This window comes from Mycteria americana, chromosome 9 (assembly GCF_035582795.1).
Source record: "Mycteria americana isolate JAX WOST 10 ecotype Jacksonville Zoo and Gardens chromosome 9, USCA_MyAme_1.0, whole genome shotgun sequence".
Classification (NCBI taxonomy): Eukaryota; Metazoa; Chordata; class Aves; order Ciconiiformes; family Ciconiidae; genus Mycteria; species Mycteria americana.
In genome coordinates this window covers 22,624,015-22,643,488 of record NC_134373.1, presented here as the reverse complement: position 1 = coordinate 22,643,488, position 19,474 = coordinate 22,624,015, and the positions used below count along the sequence as shown (strand labels likewise).

Sequence of the window (19,474 nt, the reverse complement as noted above, 5' to 3'; positions counted from 1 at the left end):
TAGTCTTGTTTCCTGTGTCACATCTAACATACACTTATTAGCAAAGTCCCCATGAAACTAATGAAACACTTGGCAAACTAACACAAGAACAATTTGGAATAGCATTCCAATGCTGAAAGATCAAATCTTTCAAAATGCTTTGTTTTATGTTGTAAGAACTTTAAGACAGAAATTATCTTTGGAAGGAGTGAGTTTCTTAGCTATTTTTATGCAAGACAAGAATTAGGAATGCGACAAAATCTTATTTGGACAGGATCTGTTCATGAATTGAGTCTAGTTATAATCACTCAGATTATGATCTCAGAGTCAGTGCCATTTAATTAGTATTTAAGTACATGTACTGTAGCTACATTTAATTACAATCCCAGATTCCTATCTATTATCTGACAGATGATTGCTACTATTTGGCATTCAAGCAGCTTCCAAAAAATAGGAAGTGAAAAACCTAATATGAATAACAATCAGCAATACAGCATGCTGTTACACAAAACAAGCCTACAATAAATGCTAGATCACACACGCACAAAAAAATTAGTCACCAAATCATTATCAAAGTATTAAAGCAAATGAAGGCCCTAAACTAAGGTTTTATCTTCTTTCTCCAGTGGTATTTTGTGTTTTCTCTTTGTTTAGATTCTGATCTTACGTTTCAGTCCTATGGATTACAAGCTTGTGTGGTGGTGCCCATGAGACCCTAATATCACAGATAAATCTAAAAAATCAGAACCTTCAGATATATATTTCTAAGGATAAACCTGCGTACTGCATCCATACTGATGCTGTACACTATATACTGCTATACACTATACTGTACCTTGTCAGGCTTTGTGATACTATAGTGTTATTGCCTCCATTTGTAAAATTGAAGAATGCCATGGATTCAACTGGTATCAAAGACAGGGACAGTGATGTTTACAATTAAAAAGTAATATTGCGGTTGAGTTATTCCTTCCTCCAACTTAATATACATACATTTTTCCAAATTTCAAAGATATCTCCCCAGTTCCTCCAAACATTGTTTGTTTTGTCCACACAGGGACCAGTAGGGAGAAAAAAAAAAAAAGAATAATGCATATAAAGCCTGTTAAATTTCTTCTCATGTAAAATTGTGCTTTAAGCTAAGTTTCCTAAATACCTTTAAGATATAGTTTGTTAAGTGAAATAATAACTTGAACCACATTGTAGTAAAGATAACTAAAAAGAAAGGCCAACATTCCCAGCGAAATGCTGATATAATAGGTAACGGTCCTGCACCCCATAGGAATATCACAGAAATATCTTCAAAAGCAACATCCTTAGCTGTCCCACTGCCCCAAGAGACTCTCCCCATCTGTGCCACTACAGCATTCAGTATGTATATTAAAATTTAGCAGCTAGCTGCTAGCAAACAGAATGTATAGACACTGAGTTGTTCTTTTCATTCTCTTAGCAGGGAAAGTAATTTTGGTCTCTCCTCTATTCATGCTGATGATTTTCGAAAAGTGTGTGTGGGATCTTTAAGAAATCTATCATTCTTTCAAATTTGGCTGAATTTACCAGCCAAAAATTATGGTTACATATTTTTTAAGCATACAATTAAAAGTTAAAAAGAGATAGATGATGTGATTGTTCATTTCTTTGAAAGGGTAGATAAAAATTGAAGGCTGAATACAAACAATTATAACACACAGAAATAAACACATTGGCAAGGGTCCTTCTGTTGACCGGCATTTCCTAGTTTTAAAAGCACCAGCTGCTAAACCCAGTGTAGTTTCAAAAGCAAGTGTAAAAAGGTAAGTGATAAACGCACATCAATATGAAAGCCATATACTGAAATTATATGTTCCAGACAGATTTCAGCTTTTTAATGGGACTAAGGTTACTGGGGCATATATGGAACAATGTGAAAAGGATTTATAGGAGCAGAAAGTGGGAAGATTAAACAAAGGTGGACAATTAGTTCAGCTCATAGACTTAAACAGCCAAAAGCTAACTTCTTCACATGCAACACTAGTGCTAAAATCACAGCACAGCTCAGTAATATGAAAATCTTGACTTAGCCTATGTACACAAAGTCCTTCTATTTTCATCTATCTAAATGACTCCCTTTGCTGACAGGATTAGTCCTGTGCATTAGAAGTGAATACAAGATTAGACTGAGCTGCTCTTTACTTGGGACATTTCCCTGTTCAGGACTTCTGACCCAGAATTTTGTGTTTTAATTTAGTTATCCATTGACTATTTTGTTATTTTACAACCAGAAAATCAGTGAGCACTGCAGTTCAATTAAAAGCCCTGCGTCATTTCATTGGTTCTTTGAACAGACTGTAACTACAACATACAACAGTGGTATTGCTGTAAGACAAAATTCCATAGGATTTTGCCTAACATTCTGGAAAAGGAAATAAAAAAGGATGAATACACAAGAAGTGATCTAGCTCCCCTAAAGATCTGATTGTGACCACTTACAGGCACGCTGGTTTACCTCACTGTTGGGGATTTGTTTCTTGGCTTTTTCTCCATCCTCTCATATGACACCATTATTTTTAATGTTGACACATTTACATTTTTAAAACAACCCAGAGACACAGCTTTACTTGTATATCTTGCTAAATGTGAATAAAATTCAAACTGAAATGCATCAACTATTTCTGCTGACACGCAAGGTATCTATTCCTTTCCCTGATTTCTCCATAACTCTTAGATTTATAAATCCTGTAGCTTGTTTGATGTAACAGACTGTATTGTCACCATAATTTGTGATTCTGCTAAAAATCTCACAATATTTTATGAGGTATTTGTCTTAGGTTTTCAGGTCCTTCAATCAAAAGTGTTTACGAGGAAGTCTTAAACTCTTTTGGTTGTAAATTAAAACTGCATTTTTAGGTGTTTTAGGGCTTAAAGATTATTTTTGTAAAGCCCCAAATACCTACAATTATAAAAAAACTGCATGAATAAACATTAACAAGGAGCATCAAAGATTGACAGATCACTTTACAACAGTAATCTGAGATAAGTGTTAAGTCTAGCCTCATACTGAAATTGTCATCAAAGCCTCTGCTCAACTTCCCATTTTGTTTAATAGATGAAAGATGTAGTTAAGATGATCCTAAGACAAGAACTGGAGAAATCATGGAATGCAAGAGCTTGAGAAATAGGAGTATTGCCAGTAAGGAGGCTAAGTGAGCAAAACCCAGAAGGGCATTGTACTGCAAGTGGGAGATCTAGGAGCAAGAGCAGGAATCGGGGCCTAAAGAGCAGGGCTAATGAGCAAGCCACAAGACAAAGAGGTACAATAATATGCAGTGTGAGTAAAAACAAAAGCAACCTGCTGAGTGTCCTAGAAAAATTAGTGCTATTAGCTCCCGTGCCAGATGGGTAGGCAGCTATCAGTCAGGCTAAGAGACCAAGAGACCAGTCTTCAGTCCTCGTAGACCAGTTAGAGCCAGGTGGCCAGCTGCAGCTGAGTCTTGAAAAAAGACAACAGAAATGTCCTGCTGAATTTTATAAACTTAGGACAATTTCCATGCACAAGTATAACATGAACACTTAAAATATATTAGATACTGCTACAGACAGTATGTAATAAGTGACCTGATTAGAGCTTTGAGTTGCCAATGATCTCAGCCCACTGTTGCCTTCTGTTTTTTAGCCTTGCCTTCGTTTCAGAGCCAGATTTTAATGAGATCCACAACTTTCTCCGTATATGTAGATATATCGCTTGAAATAAGCAGTACTTTATATGTGTGAAAGCAAATGTACACGTCTGTAGAGAGTTTTATTTTATATGCCATAGCAGAAAAAGTATCTTCAATGCCTGTGTGAACCCATCAGCACAGAGGTAGACATAGTGAAGAAAGTAATGGTGTATTACACTTCATCTGCAGCTGAAAACTCTTGTCAATTGCCAGAGAAGGGGAAGAAGGACATGGGAAATACAGACAGGCGATAGGTTGAAGAGACAGAAGTTTAATAGGAAGTATACCAGAAAAAAGAGTATGAAATACCTTTGATAGAGGTGAAAGATGTCAGCTTATTCTTTTTTATTTATAGACCTGCACAGATGTGTATGGTGCTTTGTCATACAAAAATTAAACCGATGCAGATAGCTCACAGAGTAGACACGCGAAATCAGAATTGGTATGAAGAGAATATTAGAATGAACTAAATTATTGGGAATAGGAACCGCTTTATCTTCTGGTCATCACAATAAATATGCAATAAATTATTCTGAAGAAATACTAAGTATCTTGCTAATGAGGCGTAGGGTGTCATTGTACAATGTAGGGTGCTCAAACAGGAATTAGTGATAAGCAGATAACCCTTCAGTAAAAAAAAGCTGTAAGACTACAAAATACAAAATAGCAAAAGCCACACAACGCACAGACATATCCAAAGAAGAGGTCCGATATCCTAAGCAGAAATTATTTCCTGAATGGAAATCCTCTCAAAGACCAACCTTTTCTACAAACTACAGAAAAGGTACAACACGAACAGAACAGCTTGTGAAGTCCAGAAGAAACACCAGTTAATTTCTGCTCCCAAAATATACCATAAAGGTATCAGAGTCCAGAAACATTGTCTCAGAATACATCTTTCATATTTGTACACACTTAATTGTTCTGAGTGATGCAAGACTTTTTTATTTACTTCATTAATACTTGAATTCTAGAAGGAAAGTGAATGGGGGAAGGATTCAAAGATTCAAGAGCAATTGAAGGGACTGATTGAGAGCTAGATATAGAATAATGCTCAGCTAGCACCAGTTTCTCACATTCTGAGCTAAAAATGCAAGTGCATTGCAATAGTTATGACTACCCACCAGCAAGTGCCATTTGGGGTGCCGCCACCTATGATCTTCTTTGTAGAAAGGAAGTAAGTTCTGTGAATGTTGAAGTAACAGAATGAATCTGATTAGATTTTGTGTAAAGTTAATTATAGCGCCATTACTTGTTTACTTTGTTTTTCTGTAAAATGAGCACAAGGCTTGTATGAGGATAATGGATACATGTATCGTACTGTACGTAATAATTCCCATTCATATGGGATAAGTCACTGTAGCAATACTTTGAAGTTAACGAACCTTCTCAGTTCATTACAGATAAAAATACTGTGTTTCCACCTTTAATATGAAATGAATGAACTATTAGTTGTATAAACAACTTCTGAATTTCATTTCTGGTACTGCAGAAGCAGCAACAGTGATTTCTTTTCATACATTTGAGATGTATAAAGATAGGCAGCAAACACTAACTCTTCAAAAACTCCCCAAACTGTTTTTAATTACTTTTCTACATTTTTTAAAATGAAGACTTAAGAACACTCTTTTTTGTAATACATAGCAGAGCTTATTTTCATTTCCAGCACTGTGAAACAGTAATGGTTTATTACTTAGTATTTGATAGGAGGATGAGTGTTATTTACAACTCTAAATAATTTCGAATTTTGAAAGTCTTTGATTCAATTTCACAATGCAGCAAAATGATGTTTTAGATTGGATGCATGAGAGAATAAGAACTTGCTGGAAAACAGACAACTCAAGAATATTTGTAATGGGAACTGTTTCAGCTGAGAGAAAGAATAAAATGTATTTTCCTAAAGGACAAGGAGTTATTTTTACCTGTCTTTCTTCTTATGTTTAAGTGCTTTCTTTTTTTCTTTTAATGAAAGTGCTATGGCAGAGAATTCATGTTTTGGTTGAACACAGAACAAGCAGCAAGCTAAATTATATACTCAATACAAATCTCATGCAATAATGATGAAATAAGTGTAAAATGACTGTAACCAAAGCAGACGGTTTATGAAGTAAAGTCTCCTCTAAATTCAGTATGTGTAGGCAATATAGAGAAAATGGAAATACATTTAAAAAGATGAAATTGTAGACTAGATTGGCCAAAAGTTTTAATGAGACTGTAAAATATTATGATAAGCCTCTGTTTAAAATATACTCAGCCTTTGTCACTGGAGCATAAAGCAGATAAAAACTTAGCGAGACGTCAGGGAACATAATTAGAAGTCAAGCTGGCAAGGAATTACAGTGCTCAACAAACACAAGGAGCCAGTTCTGAGCCCCTGGCCTGTGATGAGACATTCTGCTGACTTCAGCACTAAGAAGAAAAATAACTCAAATAATTGTGGGCTGCAGGACTGAACCTTGGTCGTTATTTAATCTAAACACAGTAGAGTTTCAGTTTAGTAAGGGTGGCATGAACTTTGCAATGAACAGCTATTTAACAAAGAGATCAAAAGTCTGCTACTGCTACTAACTAAAGAAGCAACCACTTAATCTCAGGCAGCATACAGATATATACACAATATATTACAATATACAGCAGTCATTACAAAAGAAATGGATATTTATAGTCAAATTTATCATCCTTACATTGTCATATACAGAGAGACGCACACAATACTCTCTATTGTATTAGTTTAGATTAGCTTCAGGTATTTTATTTTCCTAACTCTGAGGCCATATTTTAATAGAGGCATTTAACAAAAGGTTTAAGGTTTAGAACTGGGTAAATCCATTCAGCTTTGCAAAGATAAAATTTGCATAATAGGGCTACAATTCAAGATCTTCTAGGAATAAAATTTCTCCTGAAATATCTGACATTTCCAAATGGAAATACCATCAGAACAAATCAAGACTTGAGATTCAATTCTAGGTTTACAGAAACAGCTATAGAAAATAAGAACGACAAAACATTTCATCCTAAAAAATGAAAGTTTTGAGCATAGCCAGTGGTTTCTAGTTCTTCCTCAACAGTTCATCGGTCTTTAGGTTAAAGTACAGCAAGTATGATAGCGGTCATAACTGTTTTCTGTTTGCTTAAAAATATTAGTAGTGAAGCTTACTGAACTACTCTGGCTTGATTAAATGCATGGCAAAAGTCAAGCATTGGAATGGCTATTTTCCCATGCAAGGGCATACAATGACATATGATCCTACACCTTTCCTTTTGGATGGAGTCAAGGGAATAAGGTAGCACAAATGCCTGTGAAAGATAGCTAGCATGAAACAAATCATACACCAGACATCATCCTCTGCAGTGATAAATTCTTTAGTGATCTGGATGGCTGGGAGAAAAAAGAGGGCTGAGAAAAATGAATGTGCCTTAAACATGATCTTCATCATTCTAACAAGTTAGTAGTTACACATCCTCTCCTATTGCTAAGTAGGAGGATATATCACAGAATCACAGAATCGTATAGGTTGGAAAAGACCTTGATCTTAAGATCTTAAGATCATCAAGTCCAACCATAAACCTAACACTACCAAGACCACCACTACACCATGTCCCTAAGCACCTCATCCAAACATCTTTTAAATACCTCCAGGGATGGCGACCCTACCACTTCCCTGGGCAGCCTGTTCCAATGCTTGACAACCCTTTCAGTGAAGAAAAATTTCCTAATATCCAGTCTAAACCTCCCCTGGCGCAACTTGAGGCCATTTCCTCTTGTCCTATCACTTGTTACCTGGGAGAAGAGACCGACCCCCACCTCTCTACAACCTCCTTTCAGGCAGTTGTAGAGTGATAAGGTCTCCCCTCAGCCTCCTTTTCTCCAGGCTAAACAACCCCAGTTCCCTCAGCCGCTCCTCATAAGGCTTCTGCTCCAGACCCTTCACCAGCTTCGTTGCCCTTCTCTGGACACGCTCCAGCACCTCAATGTCTCTCTTGTAGTGGGGGGCCCAAAACTGAACACAGTATTCAAGGTGCGGCCTCACCAGTGCCGAGTACAGGGGCATGATCACTTCCCTAGTCCTGCTGGCCACACTATTTTTGATACAAGCCAGGATGCTGTTGGCTTTCTTGGCCACCTGGGCACACTGCTAGCTCATATTCAGGCAGCTGTCAACCAACACCCCCAGGTCCTTTTCCGCTGGGCAGCTTTCCAGCCACTCTTCCCCAAGTAGTGTTGGATGGGTTTGCTGTGGCCCAAGTGCAGGACCTGGCACTTGGCCTTGTTGAACCTCATACAGTTGACCTCGGCCCATCGATCCAGCCTGTCCAGGTCCCTCTGCAGAGCCTTCCTACCCTCAAGCAGATCAACACTCCCACACAACTTGGTGTCATCTGCAAACTTACTGAGGGTGCACTCCATCCCTTCGTCTAGATCATTGATAAAGATATTAAACAGAACTGGCCCCAACACAGAGCCCTGGGGAACACCACTTGTGACCGGCCGCCAAATGCAGTAAACACCATTCACCACCACTCTCTGGGCCCAGCCATCCAGCCAGTTCTTTACCCAGCAAAGAGTACACCCGTCCAAGCCATGAGCAGCCAGTTTCTCCAGGAGAATGCTGTGGGAAACCATGTCAAAGGCTTTACTGAAGTCTAGATAGACAACATCCACAGCCTTTCCCTCATCCACTAGGCGGGTCACCTTGTCATAGAAGGAGATCAGGTTGGTCAAGCAGGACCTGCCTTTCCTAAACCCATGCTGGCTGGGCTTGATCCCTTGGTTATCCTCTACATGCCATGTGATAGCAATCAGGATCATCTGCTCCATCAGCTTTCCCAGCACCAAGGTCAGGCTGACAGGCCTGTAGTTCCCCAGGTCCTCCTTCCAGCCCTTCCTGAAGATGGGTGTCACATTTGCTAATTTCCAGTCAGCAGGGACCTCCCCAGTTAGCCAGGACTGCTGGTAAATGATGGAAAGGGGCTTGGTGAGCACATCTGCCAGTTCCTTCAGTACTCTCGGGGGGATCTCATCAGGCCCCATAGACTTGTGAGTGCCTAAGTGGTGCAGCAGGTCACTAACCATTTCCCCCTGGATTATGGGGGCTCCATTCTGGTCCCCGTCACTATCTTCCAACTCCGGGGGCTGGGTACCCAGAGAACAATTGGCCCTGCTATTAAAGACTGAGGCAAAGAAGGCATTAAGTACCTCAGCCTTTTGGTCATCTTTGGTCACTGTGTTCCCTCCCCTGTCTACTAGGGGCTGAAGATTCTCCTTAGCTCTCCTTTTGCTGCTAATGTATTTGAAGAAGTGTTTTTTGTTGTCTTTTACAGCAGCAGCCAGATTGAGCTCTAGCTCAGTTTTGGCCCTTCTAATTTTCTCCCTGCACAGCCTTGCTACACCTTTGTAGTCCTCCTGAGTTGCCTGCCCCTTCTTCCAGAGTTGGCTCACTCACCAGCTGTGTCAGGAAGTTATCTGCCACACACACTCCAGGAACCTCCTAGACTGTTTCCTCTCTGCTGTATTGTATTTCCAGCAGACATCTGGCAGTTTGAAGTCCCCCACAAGAACAAGGGCTAGTGATCGTGAGGCTTCTCCCAGCTGCTTATAGAATATTTCATCTGCCTCTTCATCCTGGTTGGGTGGTCTGTAACAGACTCCCACCACAATATCTGCCTTGTTGGCCTTCCCCCTGATTCTTACCCATAGACGCTCCACCCTATCACCACCATCATCAAGCTCTAAACTATCCAGACACTTCCTAACGTATAGGGCTACCCCACCACCTCTCCTGCCTCACCTATCCCTCCTGAAGAGTTTATAGCCATCCATCGCCGCACTCCAGTTGTGCGAGTCATCCCACCATGTTTCCGTGATGGCAACCATATCATAGGTTTCCTGATGTACAATGGCTTCCAACTCCTCCTGCTTGTTGCCCATGCTGCGTGCATTGGTGTAGAGGCACTTCAGCTGGGCTGTCGTCCGTGTTTCCTTCATAGAAGAACACCCCTTGTGTGCTTTGAGGCGTTTCACTGGCGTTTCCCTCTGGGCTCCTATTGCCTCAGTATCCCCTAGCTCAACTCTGCTCGACTTCGGCTGTGCCCCGGCATACCCCGCACATCTCGGAGGCACAGGCCAAGTGCCCTCGCTGGCACCTGCTCCTTCTAACCGTGGCATGTCGTCCCTCAGCTTCCCTCGGGCAAGCCAGATATTATCCCCCTCCCCTTTCCAGTCTAGTTTAAAGCTCTGTCGATGAGCCCTGCAAGTTCCTGAGCAAAGATTCTCTTTCCCCTTTGAGAAAGATGAATCCCATCAGACGCCAGCAAACCTGGTGCTGTGTAGGCCATCCCGTTGTCAAAAAAACCAAATCCGTGGCGTATGGCATATCACGATAGCCATTCTACAGAACATACGTTATCGTAAAATCAGGTTCCTTACACGAGCTTGTCTGATTAACACCTTCTTATTTGTGCATGTACCCAGTATTTTGTATTTGTACCTGTCTGAGGAAGTTTTATATATACAAATTTTAAAAGCATCCAGGGAAAAACAACACAATCCATTATACTGCTAAAATGGTTGTCAAGAGTCAGAACAAAGTATTATCAGAAATTCAGAACTAGCTATTTTTAAAATTATCTCATTCACACATGATCCTATACTAACCATATACAGACAACAAGGTGCTTTGATTCCTGTTTCTATCACTTGAAATTATTAATATGCTCAACTGTTAGAGCTAAATATTCTAAAAAATGTCTCCAGGCTCCCCTTCCTATTTCTTCTTCAATGTTCTAGAAATAATTTTGGATGCTGCCCTCACTTTTCCCTCTCCCCCAAAAAAGCTTGACATTGCATGCTGAAAGTTTCCTGATTAATCCCAGAAATTTTTCATGTAACTATTTAGTGAGGGGAAAAGAAAAAAAAAAAAAAAGAAAGAAAAAAAAGGCTTATTTACCAGTGTGGAAAGAACAGTTAAATTAATAAGGGCAAATAAGGACCTTCTAGTATACTGAAAGCATCCATTTTCTTTATAGAAGATAAGATTCATATTCATGTCTAAACATTTTACAGACCCCTATACATAGTTTGTTATGCATGCAGTAACAAACTCACTACTAGAAGAACTAAAGCCACATATGTATTATTTGGGGGGGGGCATGGAAGAAACCGGCATCAATTCCTCGGGCAATTAGTGAGCAGCAGCTCATATGCACAGTGGTCAGACCTAGCAGGAATAGATTTGTCATGTTCTTACTGCATAGATATACAGACCAAAATCCTCTGCATCCCATGTGGCAATTTAAAACATACAATTGCATTGATTTTACCGTAATTTCTCCAGAAGGTATCTAGCTGGTTTGCTTGGGAAAGAAGCCTACAAGTCAACAGGATATATGAGGTGTGGAGGGTCATAGAATCAGATTCTGGAACAAAAGAAGTCAGACAGATTGACAGATAGGTGTTATATTCAGAAAACCTTTCTCTTTCTTAGTTCCAACCCTTTTACACTTGCAGTTTACCCATTTTCTTGCTATGTGCTCCTCTGGTTTTTTGCTATCCTATTTCTTCAAGTTTTATTTCTAATAATCACTGTTGTCTTGCTAATCTTTTAAGTTCCTTCATAACTTCATTCACTCTTTTCTTCATCGTATTCCTTGCTATATTTTTCCTGTTTGTCTATGTTGATTTTTCATTGTATGGTCCTAACCACCTCCCCTCAGCTTGTCCCTACCTTTGCTCAAGCCCTTGCCAACTGATCTAAACTGGCTTTAGTCATGGGTTGAAAATGTTGAAACCTGCCTCAAGCCTTTATACTTCCTTCTTCCCCCTCACAAAGCAGAGGCTGCAATTTCAATAAGAAACAATCAGTGTCAGGAGAAAAAGTGCTTGCCCAGGGCCTTTTTATTGTTTTAAAGATTTTGGAATAAGTAACTAAGAATAGTAGGTGAGAATCTCCAAAGATACAAGCAGAAATGGTGTTAACAACCACAAGTTACACTGAGATTTAAGTTTCTTCTTTAATCTACTACTTAACAGCGAAACAGCGAAGCAGAGCCCAAGGTTCTTACTAATCACTAATTCGAGCTTTGAAATTAAGCAAAGACATGTTCAGGACAATTCGGTAGCAGCATTTTTGTGCAAGGACACACACAAGGTGAAAAGAAAGTGTTATTTACAGACCATTCAATTCATCTGTGGTAGAAAGAAGATAATAACTTTTTTTTTTTTACTACAATACCTAGTATTCTGTAATTACTTTCTACCAGTAAAAGTTTTAGGGCTTTCTAACTGCTGGCTAGCATGGTTCTGGTGGGGAGGATGGCTGAAACACACAGTGCTCTCCCCGTAGCCAGTCACACCTAGATTGAGGCACACAAAGTTGAGGTGGGGATTCTGAACTCCCAGGCCGCCCAAACTCTTCCTGGCATATTTTTTTACCAATTATACGGGTTATACTATTGTCTTCATAATCCACTCTCTCATTTGTACTAATTTACATTGTTGAAGTGAAACCAGACTAAAGTAACTCATTTGACAGGTTTTTCAGTATCTGAAATAATGATAACTACAGCTGAAAATTAAGATTCTAATTTCATATACAGAATGGAATCTCCTGTTTGGTTGATCTTAGTACCTGAACTAATCCATTAGACTAATTCATACATATTGCATATACATGGAAAACATAATACACTTGTTTAAACTGGCAGCTTAGATGATGAAGCTCAACTCATTTGCAAGTGATTGGCTGACTGACAAAAATACAGGAAGAAACAATGCCTTGGTAAGAGTAATTTCCTTTATGGGAACCTTGCTGGATACTCAGCTCTTGACAGATGCCCCAATAGCAGCAAATATACTAGGCATTTATTCCTATTTGTACTTGTACAGAAGACTGTGACCTTTCTTTTGACGTGTATGCCCCACAGCTGTTTCACAGTCATCTTATATTACTTTAATAAGCTAATATGTATGGAATCTCTCCGAGCAGAACAGTTGAACCAAAACCACAGGGATAGAGAGCTCAAGGAAGCACTTAAACTAGTGTACCATCTTTGTAATGGGTAGAAACAAGACCAAGCACTTGAGTTTTGACTACTTTAGAGAGATTTCCTCTTTGCTGCAACTTAGTACTTGGGTAACAGTCTTCAGTGCATAATAGCTGAGAACTGCCAGGAGATTTTTAACAAAGAGCCGTCTTCTCTGCAGTGCATACATGTTCTTTCTCTCCCCACATCAGGGCAAGAAGCCCTAAATTTAGTGATCAGCAAAAGCCTCGTACAAGATTGCTCTCTTTTCTAAAAGCATTCCTCTAAGGAATTAAAAGTGATCAAGCAGTTTGAGAAAGGGCAATCTCAGTCTGGACTGAATACAAATCAAATATATAAACGAAGCTGCAAATCACTTAGACTTACTGCTGATAAGTATTGACAGCAGCATGGCCTTTTCCCTTTCCTTGGACCATCTTCTCTTAGAGACTAACTTATATAGATCAAAATAATTATACTTCTCTGCCATACTAGTATCAAGATGTTCCTGACACTACACACTGCCAGGTTTCAATGGGCTGAAGGGTTATCTATTAGGGCAAACTTATTAGTGGCCATTACTTTTAATAAGGATTTAAGAATGCCTACTTTGTATGTTGCAAGCTTGTTTGTTTTCAAAAGAATTGTAGTGGTAAATAGTAAATTCCAGTCTGAGTTTAATTTCCAAAGCAATTCTATGCTTTCAAAATGATTAAGTTACAATTACTTTCCATCTTTAAACTACAAAAATTGGGAAAAGTTTGTCACTGTTTTGTCCCTGGTTAAGATTTTAAACTGTCTCTTTCAGATAGATGGCTTAAGAAAGCTGTATAGTTTATCTCCTACCTGCTTAAAGGAAACATTGTTTCTTATCTATTTTATTCCAAACTCAGACTGGAAAAGGAGTCGTTGGTGGGGAAGGAGAAGCAGCTCAATAACTATGGAGATATGGAATTTTGTAAGAAGTCCCAGTGAAAAAAAAATAATGGCAGTTGTATTAATGTTTCTGCAACTCAAAAAAATTTAATGAAAAAAAATTAAAACTAGTATATTTGCATCTGCGTAAGTAGAGCCGTTCTGAAACTGGATTCAGATCACTAATGTTTTATAACTGAAGGAAACTGAACAATGATTTCTCTTCCATTTCAGTTATGAAACCAAGCCAAACCATCTTCCGTCCTATTTATCCCACCACACCCCTTCTGAACCATTTGCCTGATTCATAGGTCACATCCCAATCCAACAGAGATTTGTTTAAAGGTGGGAGGAGAAGATGAGTTTTGAATGGAACTTGTTTATGGCTGAAGTCTGTAATCCAGCTTCTAGCACTCCTGATAGTCAGCACTGCAATGCTCATCTTGAATAAGATGATACAGGGAAGGTAATCTACAATCAGCTAACAAAGTTTAAAAAAATCAGGTTTTGCCACATTAAGCTCTAAATTGCATTTAATAGATTGAGGCATAAAGTCTAACCAATCTTTTTTCCTATGAAGACAAAACACCGTATTTGATTTAAGTTTTATTACAAGTAGTGAGCCTAACCCCTAAAATGAATATTTTTTAATTAGAAAATTATTTTGAAAAATTCAAGAAAATTGTGATTTTTTAATTTGAACTATTCATAGGAAAATTTAAAAAGAACTAGGATAAAATCTAACAGCCAGTTCCAAGATATTTGAGTTACAGACTTTTTCATACTTTTGCCTTTGCTGCACCAAAATATAGTGGCTATCCATGCAGTGGATAGCCAAGAAAACTTCTATGCAAGAAAACTTCCTGATATAATTTCAACAAGAATGAGAGCAGTTACATATTCTGACCTATATTTCTTCATTTATCAAATATTTTGAATACAAGGGTGATTTCTATTTGTATTCTACAATTTTGAAAGTCCACTAATTGCAAGACATTCTAAAATAAACATAAATTCTCTGAATGGACACCATCCAATTTCTAATGGACAGGTGTTCATATAAAAATTCAACAGTATCAGCAACAAGCTGGCAGTTACTGGTGGGCTGAGGGGTGTTAAGAAATTATTTGGCTCACAGCTGAACTTCCTATTTAACCACAGGGATGATCAAATTAAGTCAAGGTCAAGTATGTGACAGAGCAGCTGTGCCACGCAGCAGATAAGGACTACTGGTATATATATAGTAAATTTGTTTTGATTTTCTAATCCACAATTCATGTCTTGCAATTCAAGGCTGCTGCAGGAGAGAAAGTGGCCTCCTGCGCTCTCAGCCTTTCCTTTGGGTTCTCCAGGTTCAGCTCCTTCCCAGGCTGCTTGAAGTCTTTGTGGTGGAGCAGCCCCCTAGCACTCACTGCATCACTTCAGTAGCCCACCTCTGGTTTACAAGGAAAGCTTTACAGCTGTCCAATATGGCAGAATAACCAATGAATCTTCCCCCCATTGAATAAGAGAGATGTTTAAATCTCCCTGACACAATGAAATGACTGGACTGGGGGTGAGGTTCTTGCCCACAGAACATTTTACTCTCAGATGTAGCCCATATAGAACTATTATTAACCACTACAAATATATGCTTTCAACAGAGTGGTTTTGGGCCCTGTAATGCTTTAGCTTCATAATCTATGATTTTCCTCTTTCAGTAAATGAAAATAAATTGATTTATGGCAGTTAATGCACAGGTACTGAAAACGGTGGCTGTAATTTTTTGGTACCCATCTGTCCTCCTCTTACTCCATCTGTTTCCTTCACTCATTGCACTGGAATCCTGCTTCACAAAATGGAATCCAAACTCTTTCATGTAGCACAGTGTAAGTTACCTAGTTACCCAGCTGAAAGACATTTTCAAAATAAATCACTCTCCTTGTACTCTGCAGAAGGCAACAGACATCTCTTTTGTTGGTAATATATGTCTGAGCAATCCTTCTTTCAACAAAGTATACAACTGTCAGTAAACTTCCTCTAATTTCAGATTATGCACTTCAAAATAATACCATCATTTTAATCAATTATTGATTACACCTTGGGGAATTTCCACCGATTCCACTTGATGCTGCTTTTAAAATGGTAAGTACCTACACAACTGTATGATATTATAAACTGGTTTAGATTTTTATAGCTAATACAACACTATAAATGCACAGTATTATATTATTTCATTGGATAGTATAGCTTTTATTAAACAGTGTTGACTGAATTTTTTTATTCTTTAACAGTTCTTTGGCCTGTTAATGATTAAAGATTTTTATTTGACTCTTTACACTAAATGTAAGTGTTTAGCAGGAAAAGAAAACCTAAGCAAGCCCTCCCCCCTTTACAATCCACGATGGAAGATACAATATAAAGGCTGAAATTAAATTTTTGAGAAATTTTGTGTAGCACATACACAAAAGCCACTACTAAAAACATCTGTTGTATGGGATACTATAAACAAAGGATATTTTCATTATCTCATCTTTAAGGCAGTGCACTGAGGTCATTTGAAGGTTGAGAAAGGGTGGGGGTTGCTGTTGCTCTATAAAAGGGCTCACACTTTAAATACAAGTTTCTCAATATTCATGGTGTCTTTCTTTTCTATATTAACACAGTATCTAGAATACCTACATGCCTTAAATACTCTGTTTTATGCATTTACCACTTCATTATTAGCATCATATTAAAAGGCAATAGTTACATTTTATTTGCAGCTACAAAGGACTTTTGACTGATACTGAATTTATACAGAATAGAATATACAAAAAAATACTAGCATACAGAATACAGTTCACAGGAACATGCATTTAAACACACAACTTTGTGACTAGGGTGATAGTAACTCTACTCATCGCTTCTTTTTTTTTATCCCCACATGTTATTTTACCAAAATTTCAGTAGCATAACTGCCTGTAAGAGTTTTATTGAGTCAAAAGCAGTAAATTACCTAACCTCTTGAGACATAGAAGGAGCATTGATAATATAAGGGAATTTAAAAGTATGTAGTGAGAACTTAAGTTGGAAATTAAATGTTTTTCTAAGATGAAAAATGGAAACAAGTACTGGTAATAGCACTTTGTAAAATAGAACTTTCATGTTAGAGATCCATTATAGTGATGTAGGTGACTAAAAATATGAGGATTGCAATTCTTTTAATCTTTATGTGTACATTTAAATACATATAGCCCATTTCTCCTTCCTATGGCAGAGTTTGAAGTACTTACAAATGAAAGCAAAACACAAATGGCTGGTATTAATCATACAGAAAAAAATTAAAGTCTATATACCTCCTCTGGTCTTTTAAAAAGCATTGATAATAAAGTATTTGTGTAAAGTTAAAGCAAGAAAACACTCATATGTGAGAAAACATGCATCTTTTTGACATCTGCAAGCTACTTCTCTTGATCTGCTCTATAAATAGAAACTAATTATGGAGAGACTAAAAACAAGACAATGCCCTAGAAATAAGAGAGACTGTCTTTTTTAAATATACTCAAAATAGTGTATCTGTACCATACAGATACACAACCATTAAACACATTTGAATTATAAATCTTTTTCAGTCTAGTCTTCCTCCTTTTACAAGCAATGGTTAAACTTCTACTAACTCCATTCAAAGCAGAATCAGCCTTGATGCATTCTTTCTCTAGTAATATTTTCTGGCCTACAGAATATCAATATTAACTGTGAATGTCAGAAGAACTGTACAGGCTCTAGTGAAAAAAAGTATTCAGTCCTCTAAATGAATGCCTGAGCTCTGACTTTTAAGTAAAGACAGAGATCAGCAAGTCAGCTGCTGTTCATATTGCTTTCTTACTCATAATCAAAAACCAGAGGCTTGGTGAGTGCTTAGTAACATAATCCATTCCTTCCCAGGAATTTGATAGAAGTTTCCTTTTAAAATAACTTTATTCTCCTGCTTTGCTTATAAATATAACTTCAGAAACACATATGATTCAAGGCTAAATTCCAAACCCAAAAGCTGACACAATATAGGGGTCAGCAGTGAAGTTGAAATTTCAAATTAACATGCTGAGTCAATCCTGTCGAGGTGGGTGTTAGGGCTTCTCAGTTTCAGAGAGTACCTCAGCTGCCATCTTTGGACAGTAATGTTTCCCAGACTCGCTGCAGAAGTGCATATCAAGCTGTTTCTTAGGGCAAATAGCAACCTGTTTATATACCAGCAAAAGAGGTTGCAAAGGACAAAATAGAAGGCATTTCAGCCACTCAGAGCTGGAGAGCACCATTAGAAGGACTGAAATGGAACAAAGTGGGGAAAGTTATCTTCCTTGGGAGCTGGGGGGAGGAGGTAGCTGGATGGAGCCACAGAGCTCAGCCAAGTTAAAAGTTGCATGCTGGATTTCACAAAATTAAATACAACCATGGCCTTTATTTTTAGACATCGGCACCAAGAGAAGGGAGATTAAGGTGCCAGAAATTATTATCCTTCACAGGCAGAGTCACTCAGGAATCCAATCTGTATGATTGGAGATACTTGCAAACACTGATTCACCAGGATACAGCACTGAGCTACAATTCACATAGTTTTAGCGCCACGCAACAACCCAGCAGTCAAAAAATTTGTCCCATTAGAACAGTCTACAAACTGACAATCTGCTATGCTGCTTTACAAAATCATCATGGGAGGAAATATCTTTAGGTTTGCCTTAACCTACCATCTGTCCACACAAAAAGTCAAAATGCATTAATTTACATACAACATTTTGCCAGGCAGTAGCAGCCGTTAAGCACTATTCCTTTCCCCCATCCTTCACCTTAAAAGGGACTATTCTGTATCCCTTCAGTCATGGCATATACATTTTCTGTAAAGAAAATAAACCAAAGTAACTGGATATGTATCAGTATGCAAAAAAGCACAGTCTAGGGTGGAATACACAACTCAGTGCACATGGTCTCTATTTGCTATATACTGCTACCCTGAAGTGCAGAATATTTGCACAAATATAGGGAACGCTCAATGGCAGCAGGAGGCAGCACTTCTAGCCTAGACCAGTCCTAGTCTGTGCCTTCAGAGACCTATTTCAAACCAGCTGGACATTAACCTAAATAGCATTTACTTGAGTTTCAAATAAATTACACATTCTTAGCCCTAACTTCCTGTTTCAGAGTGCAACAACATTTTAATGTACGTTAAAGTGAGGACAAAATGCATCATGTAAGTCTAAGTGGATGCATTGGGCATGCTAAATGAGGAATGGGCGTAGTCATTTAAAGCAAAAGCAATTAGATCACAGGGAATGCATTTAAATAGTTACAGCAGCAATTATTTCATTTCCATCTACTTGAGACTATGAGACCATAACCTGAAAATTTAGTCAATGACTTTTGGTTTGTAGACAAGTGCTACACTACAGGATTTTAGCGTTCCATGGTTAACTGAACAGAACATGCTTTTCATTCATTCTTGGTTTTTAGATTTTACTGTTAATGCAGAAAATCTGCATAATACTGAAAGCTGAAAGTGCAGTGTCAAATAAATGGAACTTAATATCAAAATAACAGGGCCTGTTGCACTTTTTGGTAATTTTTCATATGTAATTAACTGAAAACTTCACTTCTGAATTTTAATTCACTGACAAATAACTTCATTAACACAAAATTATGATTGCCTCTGGTGTTTCATGTCCTTCCAGAAGGCTGACTTCAAAAACATACAAACTTTGGAGGGGGAGGATGGCAAGAAGGAAACACACTGGAACAACCTTAGCTTGCATTACTGAAAGCAAAATTCCCTGCACAAACTCAAATTGAATGGGATCTTGGAGGTGAGAATAGAGGAGAGATTACATAAAGCAAGTTGTGGAAATGAT

At 38.2% G+C, this 19,474-nt stretch overlaps 1 protein-coding gene across 11 annotated transcripts in view; it reads left to right on the top strand.

The window, feature by feature from the left end:
- Window positions 1–19,474, top strand: part of B3GALT1 (beta-1,3-galactosyltransferase 1) — a 225,931-nt gene that overhangs the window by 146,411 nt on the left and 60,046 nt on the right. For all 11 annotated transcript variants that reach the window (XR_012777093.1, XR_012777092.1, XR_012777091.1 and 8 more), the window contains one exon: window positions 15,643–15,737. The gene's annotated coding sequence lies outside the window, so the exon portion shown is untranslated. The remainder of the gene's footprint in view (window positions 1–15,642; window positions 15,738–19,474) is intronic.